Raw genomic sequence first — 14,632 nt, 5'->3', positions numbered from 1 at the left:
GAGGGTAAATGTTTTTTTTATTTTTTTTAATCCTTTAAATGCCACTAAAATGTTTTTGCCATAGTAAAAACTACTATTTAAAAAAATCCCAGCAATTATTATATTTTAATACAAACTGCTTTTACATAATCTCAGTGATATTGAATGGACAGTAAATATATGAAATATTTGTTAGGTGATATATTTTTCAAGTTTAATATTTTATTATACCTCATGTGTTATAGAGACATTTCTTTTTTCAATTCACCAGTGCATTATTATTTAATCATATAAAAAAAAACTATTTTTTTTTTTAATTTGCCCAAGAGGCGTTGTTCTGAAATCCCAATGGAAGTTACTACAAATCACCAGCTGGTGATTTACTATCCTCTGCACCACAAACCCACCCATGTAAACTGAAAATGGCGTGACTTTGTTCTCCAATGGAATTTAAATAAATTAAAATACCCGATTTATAATCACTGGGTATTGGACAACACCAGGAGCTTAATAAAACTGTTAAAAAACAATACATACACACTCAATCTCACACTAATACAAACTCACCCTAACACACACTTACATATAGACACTCACCCTAAAACACTCTTACACATACTCACTCCATCACATCCCATACCTCACACCCTTATCATGCAGCTGCATTGTTACCATAGGGTCAAGTAACATTGTGTTACAAAAGCCCACTGCACTCCCACCTCTACAAGGATTTTGGACCAGCAACTAGAGGTGCTGTATCATTAAGGGAAAAACACTCTCTGGTATTTACAACAAATAAACCTTAGAAACGTTTATGAAGTCTTTTCACCTTCTATGGCAATAACCTCTAAAGTGCCAGCTTTTGTGTCATGAGGCAATTAAGGGTTCCCAGCAAGAAACATGAATGCGAGAAAGGTTTGCGAACTTAAAAAAAACAGAGCTTAGGACTGATGTTTCTAATGTTGCATGTAGTTACAAACATGTTAAATTCCGCAGAGTCCCCTGGGCGTATTTCATTGGTATTTATATTATTCTCTTCGAGGTGGCAGAAACCTGTATGTTAAGTATAGTAAAAGTGTTATGAACGGTTGAAAACTGGTAATATCTGACCAGGGCCGGCCCTATAATGGGGCAGACTGGGGCAATTGCCCCAGGCGGTTTTAAACTTCGCCCCCCCCGGCGTCGGCGGGGGGGGGGCGGCGTTTTAAACTTCGCCCCAGGCGGCGTTAAGTCTTCGGCCGGCCCTGTATCTGACATATTCACATGTATAATGTCCAACACTACTTTATGACAGAGATGACATGTTGAGACAAGTAGACTGTAATCAGAGGGACCCAGTCCCACGTACATTAACATTCCAGGAACAATTCTGGACACAATTTTGAGATCTGGAATAACAACATTGGGGTTAAAGGTAAACACGGGAGGGTTTGGAAGGAAGGGATGGGAGCAGCGATGTATCTTGGCCTAGGGTGGCAAGGTCCAGCTGCAAAACTGGGGGGCCCTCTTGAGTGATTAGGCCCCTTGGTGTGTCACTGCTGGGTCGGGAACAAGGTTAGCATTACTGGCCCATTAACTTTCCCTCTAGATATAACCCGATTTCTCGAGACACTTGCTCTTCCAAGAATTTCAGAAGAAAAGATGCTATTATTAAATCAAGCATTCACAATACAAGAGATATCTAAGGCAATTCGCGAGCTTAAACAGGGGAAAGCTCCGGGCCCTGATGGTTATTCAGCCTTATTTTTTCAGATCTTAGACCCGGTGATCTCCCCTATATTAATGAGAACATATAATGCAATCGCTTTGGGCAAACCATTTCCTAGAGCAGGGGCGTCCAACGTCCGGCCCTCCAGCTGCTGCAGGACTACATCTCCCATAACGCTCTTTCAGCTAAGGGGCAGGCTGAGGAGTATGGGAAATGTAGTCCTGCAGCAGCTGGAGGGCCGCACGTTGGACGCCCCTGTCCTAGAGAAATGTTAGAAGCCAGTATTTCACCTATCCCGAAGCCAGGGAAAGATCCCTCTTTGGTCACCAATTATGGACCAATTTCTCTTATTAATATTGACATTAAAATCTATTCTAAAATTTTGGCCTCAAGACTCTCTCAAGTGATTAGTGATCTCATTCACCCCGACCAAGCAGGCTTTATGCCTGGTAGGGCTGGGGATGAAAACACCCGTAGGATCTTCAACATTATTGAATTTATTCATAGAAACAAAATTCCATCGGTTATAATGGCTCTAGATGCCCAAAAAGCATTTGACAGGGTGAGATTTATGACTGAAACTCTTCGTGCTTTTGGTTTTTTATGGGTCCTTTTTTCATTCAATTATGGCCTTATATACAGTTCCATCGGCTAAAATAAAAGGCGCCGCGCTAGAGTCGGACAGTTTTTTTATTCAGAATGGCATCCGGCAAGGCTGCCCATTAGCTCCGTTGTTATACGCATTATCAATTGAACCCTTAGCAGTGTTTATCAGACATTCTAGAAACATGCAGGGTATAAAAATTGGTGATTATGATTATCGAATTACCCTCTATGCTGATGATATCCAATTAACATTATCTTCTCCTTCGACATCAATTCCTGCTTTGTTAGAGGGAGTAACGATGTTTGGCCAATTTTCTAATTATAAATTGAATTTATCTAAGACCCAAGTGGTTCCATTTTATCTCTCTGAACTTCAAAAACGTTTAATTCAATCTCAGGTTCATATCGATACCGGTTTGACTCAGTTTGAATATTTGGGGATTATAATTACTTCAATACCAGAAGAAACCTCTGTTGTTAATCATAAAAAACTTTTCATCGATGTAAAATCTTTGTTAGTAAACTGGAGAAAGTTGGAGACTTCATGGATGGGGCATATAAATATCCTCAAGGCCTATATCGTACCTAAAATTTTATATCTTTTTAGACTAATTCCCTATCAAGTGCCTAAGCAATTGCTGTTAGATTGGGATAATTTATTTTCATGGTTTGTTTGGGCGGCGAAAAAGGCAAGACTTCCTAATGATCTTCTTAAGAGAAGCGCAGATTTTGGTGGTCTGGGTTATCCGAATTTAATTGAATTGTATGAAGCTTCCCGATTATCTTTTATGCTAGCATGGAATCTGACGAAAGAGAAAAATGTTGCTGGTTGGTACGACATAGAGAAATTTGTCTGTAAGAATTTTGATCCTTTTTTATTCTTCTGGATGCCTCAGCTTCAATTAAAAAAAAAAAACATTCCTAGTCTTATTATCCATGATATTCTTTCGACTTTCTTTAAAAATAAGAAACGACTGGAAGAAGGGATTAAATTTGCGAAGTGTTGCCCGATAGGTGTTTTGACGTGTTTTATATACCAGACCTTTCATTGGAAAGTTGGAGGATGATGTGTGGAAAAGATTAATGATCTTTATGTTGGATCTCAGTTGGCTTCTTTTCCTTCTTTAATTGAGACCTATGGTCTTCCGGTAAAAGATATTTTCAAGTATATTAGGATTAAGCATTTTCTTATTTCCACTATGCCTGTTGATAGTACTTCTTGGTTTAAATTTATTACCTCTACCACCTCTAAGAAAATAATATCTAAGATTCTGAAACTCTTTAAGGTTAACAACAACTATGAGAAGAGCAAAGCTCAAATTCTTTGGGAAAAAGATTTTGATCTTTCTATTGCTTTAACTTCCTGGCATACAACATGGCAGGTTACGCGAAATTCATCTCATTGCATTAATCTCCAGGAACAATTTTATAAGCTAATGCAGAGATGGTATATGGTCCCGGCCCGTACAGTCAAATTCCAACCATCAAAAGGAGCCTTATGCTGGCGATGTCAAACTCAAATAGGGACACATAAGCATATTTGGTGGGATTGTTTGCAGTTAAACAAGATAAAAACGCAGTTATCTGAGTATTTTTTAAAGCTATTTGGATTTAATACTATACTTTCCCCCCAAGAGTTTCTTTTTCACCTAGACTTACCAGATATTAATAAGAATGATCAAACTCTTTGGATATATATCATATTGGCCGTTAAAATCTGTCTAGCCAGATACTGGAGAGCTTCGTCCCTCCCATCCTGCCTAGAGATTAAATCTCAGATTAATCATCAATGCTCAGCAGAAAAGTATTTTTATACAAAAGCTAATGCTAAAGAGAAATACGAATTAATTTGGCATCGTTGGCTAAATTGTACCTAGTCATTTTTTTTTTTTTTTCCTCTCATTCTCTCTTGGTGCATTGAAAATTGTGAAATTCTGATTATAAATTTATCTCCGTGATACCTACCTTGATACTTTTTCTTCTTTTGCTCTCCTTTAAAATCTCCTTCCTATGAATGTTATGATTCTGAATGAATTATCAGACTGAGTAGGGATTTTTTAAATGATATAAAAATATACTTGTAATCTATCCCTAAAATACTGTACATAATTGGAAATTATATGTATGCTAGTTGTGTTTATATTGTTTGTTTTATTGGAAAATATAATAATAAAGATTAAATATAAAAAGCATTACTGGCCCATTGATACTAGGGGAAACTGTGCCAAGCCAGCACAGCCCCCATTGAAGGCATTTAAAGGCATTATGTGCCTTTAAGACACAGAGCACTGGCGGTGAACAAGGTAAATATGCCGCTGGGTGGGGATGCAACTGTTCCTGGGCCTTTTTGAAGATCTCGTTACACAGCCAGAAGCCCCCCCCCATTTATTGGGCTTTGTGATTTCAAATAAGCCACGTGCAAGTAAACATAGGCAGCATTTTATTACACCCCGACTGGAACCTGTTCTGCTTTCATGGGTTTCTATGCAGTTCCCTTTCGTTAATGTTTATGGGCAGGACTTGATATTGGCAATTGCATGCATTGTCTACCAAATGTAAAGAAACTCGGCTAACAGGCCATTAGGCCGGTCTTGGTCCTCTGTGCTGAAATTTGAAAACTCTACACCTGAACTGCTGTTTATAGGTAACCAGGGCAGAGTGGTAACAGAGGTCCAGTAACTATAGCAACTCAACGGCCTGCTCCTTCTCACTGCTCCACTATGACCTCTCCCCACTAAGACCTAAATAGAAAGAAGAGGATAATCCCTGCAAATACATCTTTGTTTCTCACGTTTTAGAGTTGTGTACATGCGCCAGTTTGGAACTTTATCCAGTGCTACATTTCAGACATTCTTTTGCAGGTCCCACCCAATATATTTCAGCAAAAATAATGTTTAAACAGGGAAATACGTGTTTATGGGAGTGCATCCAGTGGAATGCCCCTGATAATTACTTTTACCACTTTGCACCAGAATTATAATATATATATATAACCAGTGGCGTCGCTACAGGGGGGCAAGGGGGGGCAATTGCCCCCCCCTAGGTTAATCCTTGCCCCCCTGTTGCCCCCCTGCCGAATTTGGAATAAAGTCGCAATGCGACTTTAAATCCCGTCTTTTTTTTAAATTTATTATTTTTTATTTTTAATACGGAGGAGAGAGAGGGTGCGACCCGCGTACGATCGGCAGCCAGGGCAACCGATCTTACGTGGGCCGCACCTCGAGTCCTGCTACTTACCTGTGGGAGGGTCTTCTTTACTGCCTAGAGGAAGCGGAAGCTAGCAGAGAACGCAGAGGGAAGCCGCGCCCCCTGCTGAAGTCTGTGAGCAGCATCGAGGAGAAGCAGTGCAGGTAAGGGGGTGGGGAGGGTGTTTGAATGAGTATGCGTGATTGAGGGAATGAATCTGAGAATGAATGAGTATATGAATGAATGAGTGTGTGTGTGATATCATGGATGTGTAAGTGCTGGAACCTAGGCATGATGGGACTTTGATTGCTGTTAGCAATCACACTCCTATCATGCTGAGTCAGCCAGTACATGCTGAAACCTAGCTAGCTGCCCCCTTGTGTATTGATGCTGCCAGCAGTATGGGGTCTACACATCACTTACAGCCACCCTGTTCCATCATGTACTGGCTGACCTGGCATGATAGGAGTGTGATTGCTAACAGCAATCACAGCAAGCACAGTCCCATCATGCCTAGGTACCAGCATTTACTGGTTGCCTGGGTATGATAGGAGTGTGATTGCTGTGTGGGCAGTGTGGACGCAACCTGTGATCTATGCCTGTAATTTAGGGGGTTTTAAATATACCTTTTAATTACGTGTTTTTATGTGAATTCCAATTGATCTATACCAGCAAAGCTGGGTTTTTGCGTTATTCTGTAGAGCCATATCTATATATTTCTATACATTATTTATGTATACCTGCAAATACAGTGTTTGTATGTCTTATTCAGTTGATTAATACCTGCAATGCTGTTTCCATGTATTTATTTGATCTATACCTGCAATGCTACGTTTCATATACTATTGTATACCTGCAAATACAGGATTTGTATGTCTGATTCTGTTTATTTGATATATACCTTCAGTGCTGAGATCACAAGTGAATATCAGTTGATCTATACATGTAAAGCTTGGTTTGTGTGTTAATGTGTTGATCTATACCTGCTATCGGCAACTGGGGCTAATATTAATATATATGGGCAGCAGGGGCATCAATACACAAGGGGCAAAAACACTAAGGGGGGTATAAACGACAATGCAGTGTGAAAAATCCTTCCTGATGTAGATGTCTGTGACGTAGATTGTGTCCTGCTGTTTGTGTGTTTTTGGTTATCAGTGTAGCAGAGCCTGTCCTCGGGTGTGTGTATAGGTGTTGGTGTGGCAGAGCCTGTCCTGGTGTGTGTTTGGGTTTCAGTGTGTCAGAGCCTGTCCTGGTGTGTGTGTGTTTGGATGTGGGTGTGGCAGAGCCTGTCCTGATGTGTGTGGGTGTCTGTGTGGCAGAGCCTGTCCTGGTGTGTGTGTGTGTGTATGTTTGGTTGTCGGTGTGGCAGAGCCTGTCCTGATGTGTGTGTCTGGGTGTTGGTGTGACAGAGCCTGTGTTGGTGTGTGTGTTTGGTCATCTGTTTCCTGGCACTTAACTTACAGTAGGAATTATTTAATTTATATTTATCCAGAGATGAAATGCCCTTCTGAAGTTGTAGTGACTTCAGGGGACAAAACGTTCAAGGCCCTGAAATCATTTAGTGGAAAAGTTATTTATTGTGTTATAATATTTATTTCAAGGATTAGTCGCACTCAATTGTGGCTTCAGGCTTCCCATGTTGAATGATCAAGTATTATTTTATCCCAATAACAAAAGTATAATTCCATAGCACATTACTTTTGGAAATTATGAATGCCCCCCCCCAGTTTGACTGTGGTATCTTGTGTGCCCCCCCTATGTATTGTTTCTAGAGTCGCCACTGTATATAACCACCCAATTCTTCCCAAGTTTTTAAACTTCAGATGCTTTTCCGATCTTGCTGCAGACTCTTACAGCTGCATCTAGTTGATATAATGTGACAGATGCAAAGAAAACCACGTATTCAATCATTAGAAGATTCACAGGGTTATGTAAAAAGACCTGTCTCTTGGGGAGAATGCTCCCAACTCATGCGCAGTACTCTTGCACCTGACTACCTTTAAGCTGCCTGCGATCAAAACAAAAACAGGGTTCAGTAACAGGTTCCATCGCGGATTCCTGAAAAGTAAACGTAACCCTAACCCTTCAGACTGCCCAGCGGACGACGGATTATAAATGATGCATTCTCTGTACATAATTATCCTGTATGTAACACGATACGGGGTTAGTTTACGTTCCTTGTGATTTCCGGTAGATGAACACGTTTACGTTCCAGCACTGTCATGCATTATGGTGCTGAATGAATAAAGAAGGCACGTGCCAGCAAAAATGGCATGGAGCCAGCATGTTTTAAAAATATAGATATTGGCTTCCTTAATGCTACAAAAAAAGGAAATGACAGTCCATTTGCTCTTTCTGCACTCACAACAAAAGGCAGACCACAAGGTCATTTAATGCATACAGTATTTTATATTGGGCCATGTAACATGCCAACAGTCCTGGGTCTGCCAGGGCAGTCACAACAATGATAATGTCCAGATCGTAAGGTGTTTTATTGGGACTGCCAGCAGCTTAGGGTACACAGAGCAGGCAGTGTGTGCCGAAAAAGTGGGTGGAGTGCCCTGTGACATCACACAGTCACCTACATTTTGTAGGCAGAGATACGCATGACATCATACACAAACTTACATGCCTGGCGTGTGAGACTGGAATGTTGGTAAGTTAAAAGTATGCTGTTGATGTACATGCCACTTATTGCTATTGTACAGTCGTAGAAGGTAAACAAATAATTTAAACCGTTCACCACGACAAGTGTCTAGTTGGCCAGAGAATAGTCCTGTCATGAAATTAGTTGAAGGACCAACTCAGTTCTTGCAGGGAAACCAGTTTGGAAATCAAATTCTAATAAAGCAATGCATGATAGCAAAATAAGAAACAAATGTATAGGTTAGGTTAAAGCGCCGTTTATATTTGTACAATCTTTGATAACACCATACGTAAATCTCAACAATAGAGAATACTTAACTACCATATGGTGCCACATATTAATCATCAAAAGTGAGGGATTAATCTCTTGATTTGCACATTTGCTTTCAATCCGGTTAGTAAAGTATTTGTTGAATTGCACTTTTGAAAGCTTACTGAGAGTGGCGACTTGCAGGGTTGAGTAGGGGATTTAATAAAATAAATACACGTTGTGCAGAAATATTAAAACTAGACAAATGAATTGTGCCAGACACATATACATATCTGGAAAGAAGCGCGTCTTAAGACAGTACGACAGCAGATCTTCATGTAATAGGACAAACAGGAACTTGGATGCCTGCCCTTGGGTTGGGTTCTCTATTTAATATTTGCAATGCAAAACAGTGCTGTGTCCTGCGAGGGAGTATTGCACAATAATCAGAGCAATCCACGCCTATTCTATTACTGCCAAGCTATGCAAGACAACTCTAATTACATACACAGGACTCCACATCTGTCGAATTGTATCACTAGGTGTCCTACTAATCTTCTTTTGAAGATTAACCCAATATTCCTTCTGCAATCAAGTAATAGTAATCTAGTTCAGAAAATCTCCAGGGCAGTCAGAGGTAGAATTACAGAGGCTTTTGTCAAATAGGGAAGATCAGCAGATTTTCTGTTGCTGGGCTGATGCAAGATTGAGAAACTGTCTCTTGTATAAACCCCTGCAGCCTTGAAGACGGGGGAATGACTTAACCCACTGTGTGCCAAGGGATGAGCAACTCATCTGCAACAACCATGACACTTCAAAGGTTTAAAGGTCTTAAAAGATCAAAAGCACAGATTATAAAAAATGAAGGACTTGAGAAAGGGAGGAAAAACATGATTGTTTGGTGTTCTGGCAATTAGACTGAGTATGATTACATCCAAATAATAAAGAGGGGATTTACTGCCTTTTAAAGTGACTGCATGGCCCCAATTCTTCATTATGTAGACAGCTGTAATCTACTGACATTGACAAAACATCGACATCTGGGGGTTACTACGAGCAGCCATCTTGGTTTTAGCCATACCTCACAAGAGGTCGCTTTATGTTTTTGTTTGTAAAATCATATTTTACGTGCAATGCATATAGCGACACAAAAAGAAATTACAGGACTGAGAAGCAGCGTTCAAAGCAAGGTTATATACCTTTTCAGAAACGGCTACTGTGCCATCGCTGCCAAACAGCATACTTTCTAATGCAAATGTTGGATTGGAATCAGGTTTCTTAGGAGGAAGTGTGTGTAATCGCTCTGTCATCCTCTTTTTACACAATGAATTATTCTATGTTGTTAAAGGAACAGCATGCAATGATATCACTTACAATCACTTACAATTAAACTATCTCTAACCCTTTTAAGTAATTACAGTTTCAATGTCCAACACCAGTACATTTTAAAGTCAAAATGTAGGACAGGGACAATGCCCTTTCTCATAACTCAGAACATAGATTTCCATATATTATAAAAATCATAAACTGATAAGACAATGATGTATGTTCATTAACCACAATACCGTCCTTTTGTCTAAATAATGTATAAATATGTGGAAATATGACATGGGCGCATGTTAAAAGATGATCTATATACTGAAACCTGCTGATAAATGTACACATCAATTTATGTTTTTTATCCAAAGTTTTCCCTATCTACATGTGTATGCTGTGCATACATTACAAATGTTAACTGTATCTATAATGCATAATACGCTCAGCAGCCTCACACTAAAAACATCATATGACACTCGCAATATACAACTTGATATTAACTCTGGAAAAAATGTATGTGCCATATCAATAAAAAAAAGCAGGCGGTGGTAAAATTTAGTCTAGGACAAAGAGTGAAAATGCGTCTTTTTGTCAGCAATGAAATCTACCTGCTGATTGGACCATTTCGTTGGTTGCCATGGTGATAAGTATTTTCAAACTCTGAATCAAGATTTAAACCCAATGCATTCCTTGGTATAGCACACAACTCAAATACCCCTTTTTTATTGATTTGGCCCTCATGGGTATCTGTACAGATGCTTGTGGGTGCTTTCCCTTTGATGTTCTCGTATGTTACAGGGGAGTTTGCCTGCACACACATGCACTGCAAGCAGCGACGGGCTGACCCGTGGTATTAGTGCGGCTGCTTACACAATGTACGAGCTGTCATTACGAAGAGTCCCAGGCAAACATAGGGTGTGATGTGTTGTTGCTAGAGTGAGGTGTAATGGAAGGAGTATGTTTCAGTGTAAGTATATTTTAGAGGGAGTATATATGTGAAAGTGTGCGAGTATGTGAGTAAATGTGTATGTAAAAAAATAAAAAAAAAGGCGTAGGAAGACAACAAAAAGTTGCAATGTGCACACCATGTGAAAAGAAGGCCACATAGGTTCTAGCACATGGCTCGTGTTACAAAAATAAAATTTGTCACATACCAGCTGTAGGCCTGGCTCCAATATTTATGCAGGACAAGTTTCAGCAAAACATCTGTTGCATCTTGCAGACCGATCCCATGTGCCTCATCATTTCCGAATAAACTGACATTATTTATTATTACTACTCAGCTGTCCATTGCTTTAATTTTTAAAGGTAACAACACATTCATCTTAAAATAGTTCAAATACATAACAGCTACACCAATGTCTGTACTTCTGGACGCCTGCAAGAACTGCCTATATCTACAATAAACTGCATACTAACTGCAACCAGCTAATCCTTTATAAGAAAACACCTAGGCAGTACTAAAACATACATGTGCTCCAACATACACATTTTAAACATAAACAGTTTTGCTACACTATATACACCAAACCCCCAATAAGAGAAAAGGCTAAATTGCCACACATATATGGGATTCCCACGTGGTACAAACATTTAGGTGTGTTTTTCAGTTTTATGTATGTTGTAAAGTTAGGTAAGCAATACATTGTAAATGTTGCCCAAAATGTAACAATTTAAGTTGCTGCTAAACATCTGCATTTTGATTTCATATTTAGACACATAAATGTGTTTAAAAAATAGTGGTTATTTAACCCCTTAAGGACAATGGGCGGTCCCTAAACCCATTGAAAACAATGCATTTTGAGCCCGTACATGTACGGGCTTTGTCATTAAGGGGTTACATTTTTTTACTGTACAGGTACTGCCTCTTCTCCTGCTCTCGTAGAGACACAAAAGATAATAAATTAATGATTGCTCAATGATTGTTAGTGAAAACCTACGTGGATCCCTTGATGTATATCATATAGACATTTACAGGTATGGTAACAAGAAGATGTAGAGTTGATGACATTCTCCATATACAGTTTAAATGGACACACCAGCCATAATACACACTTTAATGCATATGATAAATGTATGGCCGCTTTAAATTTCCATGGTGTCCCTTTTCCAAATGCATAGAAGGGTTCTGCAAAATCCCCGTATGCATTTGCCTCCCGACCCAGCTACTTTCCCTGCAAGAAACATGTCCATCTGACCTCATCTTCATGCATGTGATATACTTACTGCAACTTACTGCTCTTACACTAGCTCTGTCATTGCTGCATGAAAGGTCTGTTCAGACCCCCACGGCACATGCACAGAAAGCATTCCCATGGATTTTAATGGGTGCACTTTCCTGCAACTGCTTCAATCAGTGACAAGAATAGTTGTCACACAGCAGACAAGAGCAGCTGTAGAGCAGCAGTTTCTACCTTGGGTAAGTGTTGCATAATAAAGTACTCAGAGTAATAAGAGTTCTTCTTCAATGGGGCTGTCAGAGACATTAAACTGCCCCCATAACAGTATAATGCAGAGGCAGGCAGGCAGACAGGCAGACTGGCTGGATATAAGCAGCCTGGGTTTCCAGCACACAATCTAGTGCAGAAAAGCCCCAAGGAAGTGTAAACCACAGATCTGTAGAAGGCAAAAGTATTTCCCATTCTATTCACCGTGCAGCTGTCCTCCTTCCCATCCCCAAATAACAAAAAATTATCTATGCAACACAGCGGAGAGTAATTCTATTGTAATTATTATGGAATAATGATGTATATACTATTCTAACAACCACCGCTAAAAGGCCAGTATAATATATTACCTTAAAGATACAAATACAACAGTGAGATTACAAAAGGCTGGAGCAGACATATACAATATATCTACATACACTAGAACATTTGGTACTGACGGTACCAATCCACAAATCTATAGGAACCATGCATAATCCCACAGTAAATTTAAAGACACGGCAGGAATATTTGGATTTATCCAAATATTATAAGAACCTGATGGCGTTTCACCTATACATATGCTAGCTAAGTGCCTAGCGCAATATATAGGTGAAACCTTCTGGCTTGTCTGGTGTCTGTAGATGAGTGTTTAATAATGCTTCTACATACCCCTAAATTTTAGTGGATGGGTTTTCCATCACCTTTACCCACCATAAGTTATGTAATGGTATTTCACGCTATGCTGTAACGCACAGAGACATAGAATTTGATGGCAGATAATAGTCTGTTTATATTTACTGATTTAGAGACTCATACCTTAATCAGTCCTCAGTCTTGTTGTTAATTCAGGAGAGCTACGTGCCTATCCTATGCATGTTTAAATTCCCTCACTGTATTAGTCTCTACCTGTTCTGCAGGAAGGGTGTTCCACTTAACTACCACTCTCGGCAAAGTAAAACTTCCTTACATTACATGGTATCTTTTTTCAAGGGACCAGTCTCAGATTTTTTATTACAATTAATATAGTTTCATTTATTGATTTTTCGAGCACATCATTTCAAAATACTAATTGAGTAACCATTTCCTTTTCAGAAACATTATCCAGAGAGCTAAATGCTTCTCCCATTAGCTGTTACTGGCACCCCTGCCTGCCCCATCCCAGGGGACATACATTAGAAGCAAGTGTCATAGCCTGCCAGGTGTTTACACAAGTGTGCACACAGCTGGTCTGCCTAACAGGTTTAGTGAAATAAACTATGACGTCATCAATCTACAGGAAGCCAAGGGCAGACTTCATGTGAAGTTAGGCTATCTGGGGCATAAGGCCTTCTCTCTGAAATGCTTTATCAGAACTAAGGCATACATGACCATTAACCCAAACAGGTTGCCCCTTTAAAGCGGTGCTGAAGCTTGCTTTGAGCACCAGCCCCAGATCTGGCTATCCCAGATCTCCACATCCGAACATGGAGTTAAAATACAAAAAAAAAACACTTAATGTCTCAGATACCATCCATAACATGATTTAAATGACAGTTAAAAACCAAACTGACACTTAAAGGAACAGAACAGAAAGCAGGGATTTAAACTGTTGCGGCCAAAGAGATTCTGCAGCAGCGCAGACCTCTTATGTGCGGATCGCTTGTAATACGATGCCAATCTGATCGCTATTATTACACCGCATTATACCCATCATTCCCGTAAACTGCTTATCAATACATTCAGACAGCGCGTACTTCCTATTAGCGGCATTATAAACTATCACACAGCAGATCGCGGTCTAGTTTATAGAAAGTTTGCATGCAAAATAAACAGCAGCCGAGTGGTGAATAAACGGACCTGATGAAGGAGAGGCGCCGGATCCGGATTTATTGCTTCGAAACTAAACCGAATTAGCAGAATCCTTTGCACAGGAATCCCGGTTAGAACAGCTGCCTCTGTCAATTGCAGACACCCCGGAGCTCAAACAGACACCTAAGATCAGGACAGCCTGGGAGAAATTTTACATCCAAGAGAAATCTGCATCAGTGACCGAAAAATAGGAATCTGCACCCGCGTGTCCGCTCCTGAGATCAACAACTCCCCAGAAAGAGTCCAGAAAAAAGTTGTTTTGTGAGTCCAACTCCAGCGAGTCGTCACTTCCTTGCATTCTATAGACTGCCTCCTCCCTCCTGCCGAAATGAAAGTACAGGAATCCCTGCATGGCGCAAGAGACTGCCTGCCTGCCTGCACTGCCCTGCCTGCCCTGCCTGCCCTGCCTGCCCTGCCCTGCCTGCCCTGCCTGCCGCAAAGTGACCACAGCTCGGGCTCTGGGGAATCTTTTCTTATCTGACAAATGCCCACTTCTTCAATGCCTTCAATGTGTTATAATGCATTTTCATGCAGATACAAAGCAGCATTAATTATATCATACCTCCCAAGTGTCCCTCTCTAGGAGACACAGTCCCTCTTTTCTCCCCTGGTGTCCCTCTTTTCTATTATGTCTATTATGTTTGCTGGGTGTTAGTGTAT

The 14,632-nt window shown here is 40.1% G+C and overlaps 1 protein-coding gene across 2 annotated transcripts in view; it reads right to left on the bottom strand.

Annotated features, from left to right (window-relative positions):
- The window catches only part of MIDEAS (mitotic deacetylase associated SANT domain protein), a 53,473-nt gene extending 39,215 nt beyond the window's left edge, over positions 1-14,258 (bottom strand). The window contains exon 1 of one of the 2 annotated variants that reach the window (XM_053474503.1): positions 14,174-14,258. The gene's annotated coding sequence lies outside the window, so the exon portion shown is untranslated. The other variant, XM_053474502.1, reaches the window with a different exon arrangement.
- Between the last annotated feature and the right edge of the window lie 374 nt (positions 14,259-14,632).

This window comes from Spea bombifrons, chromosome 9 (genome assembly GCF_027358695.1).
Source record: "Spea bombifrons isolate aSpeBom1 chromosome 9, aSpeBom1.2.pri, whole genome shotgun sequence".
NCBI lineage: Eukaryota > Metazoa > Chordata > Amphibia > Anura > Pelobatidae > Spea > Spea bombifrons.
Note: the sequence above shows the minus strand (reverse complement) of the source record. Positions and strands in the feature narration are given on the sequence as shown.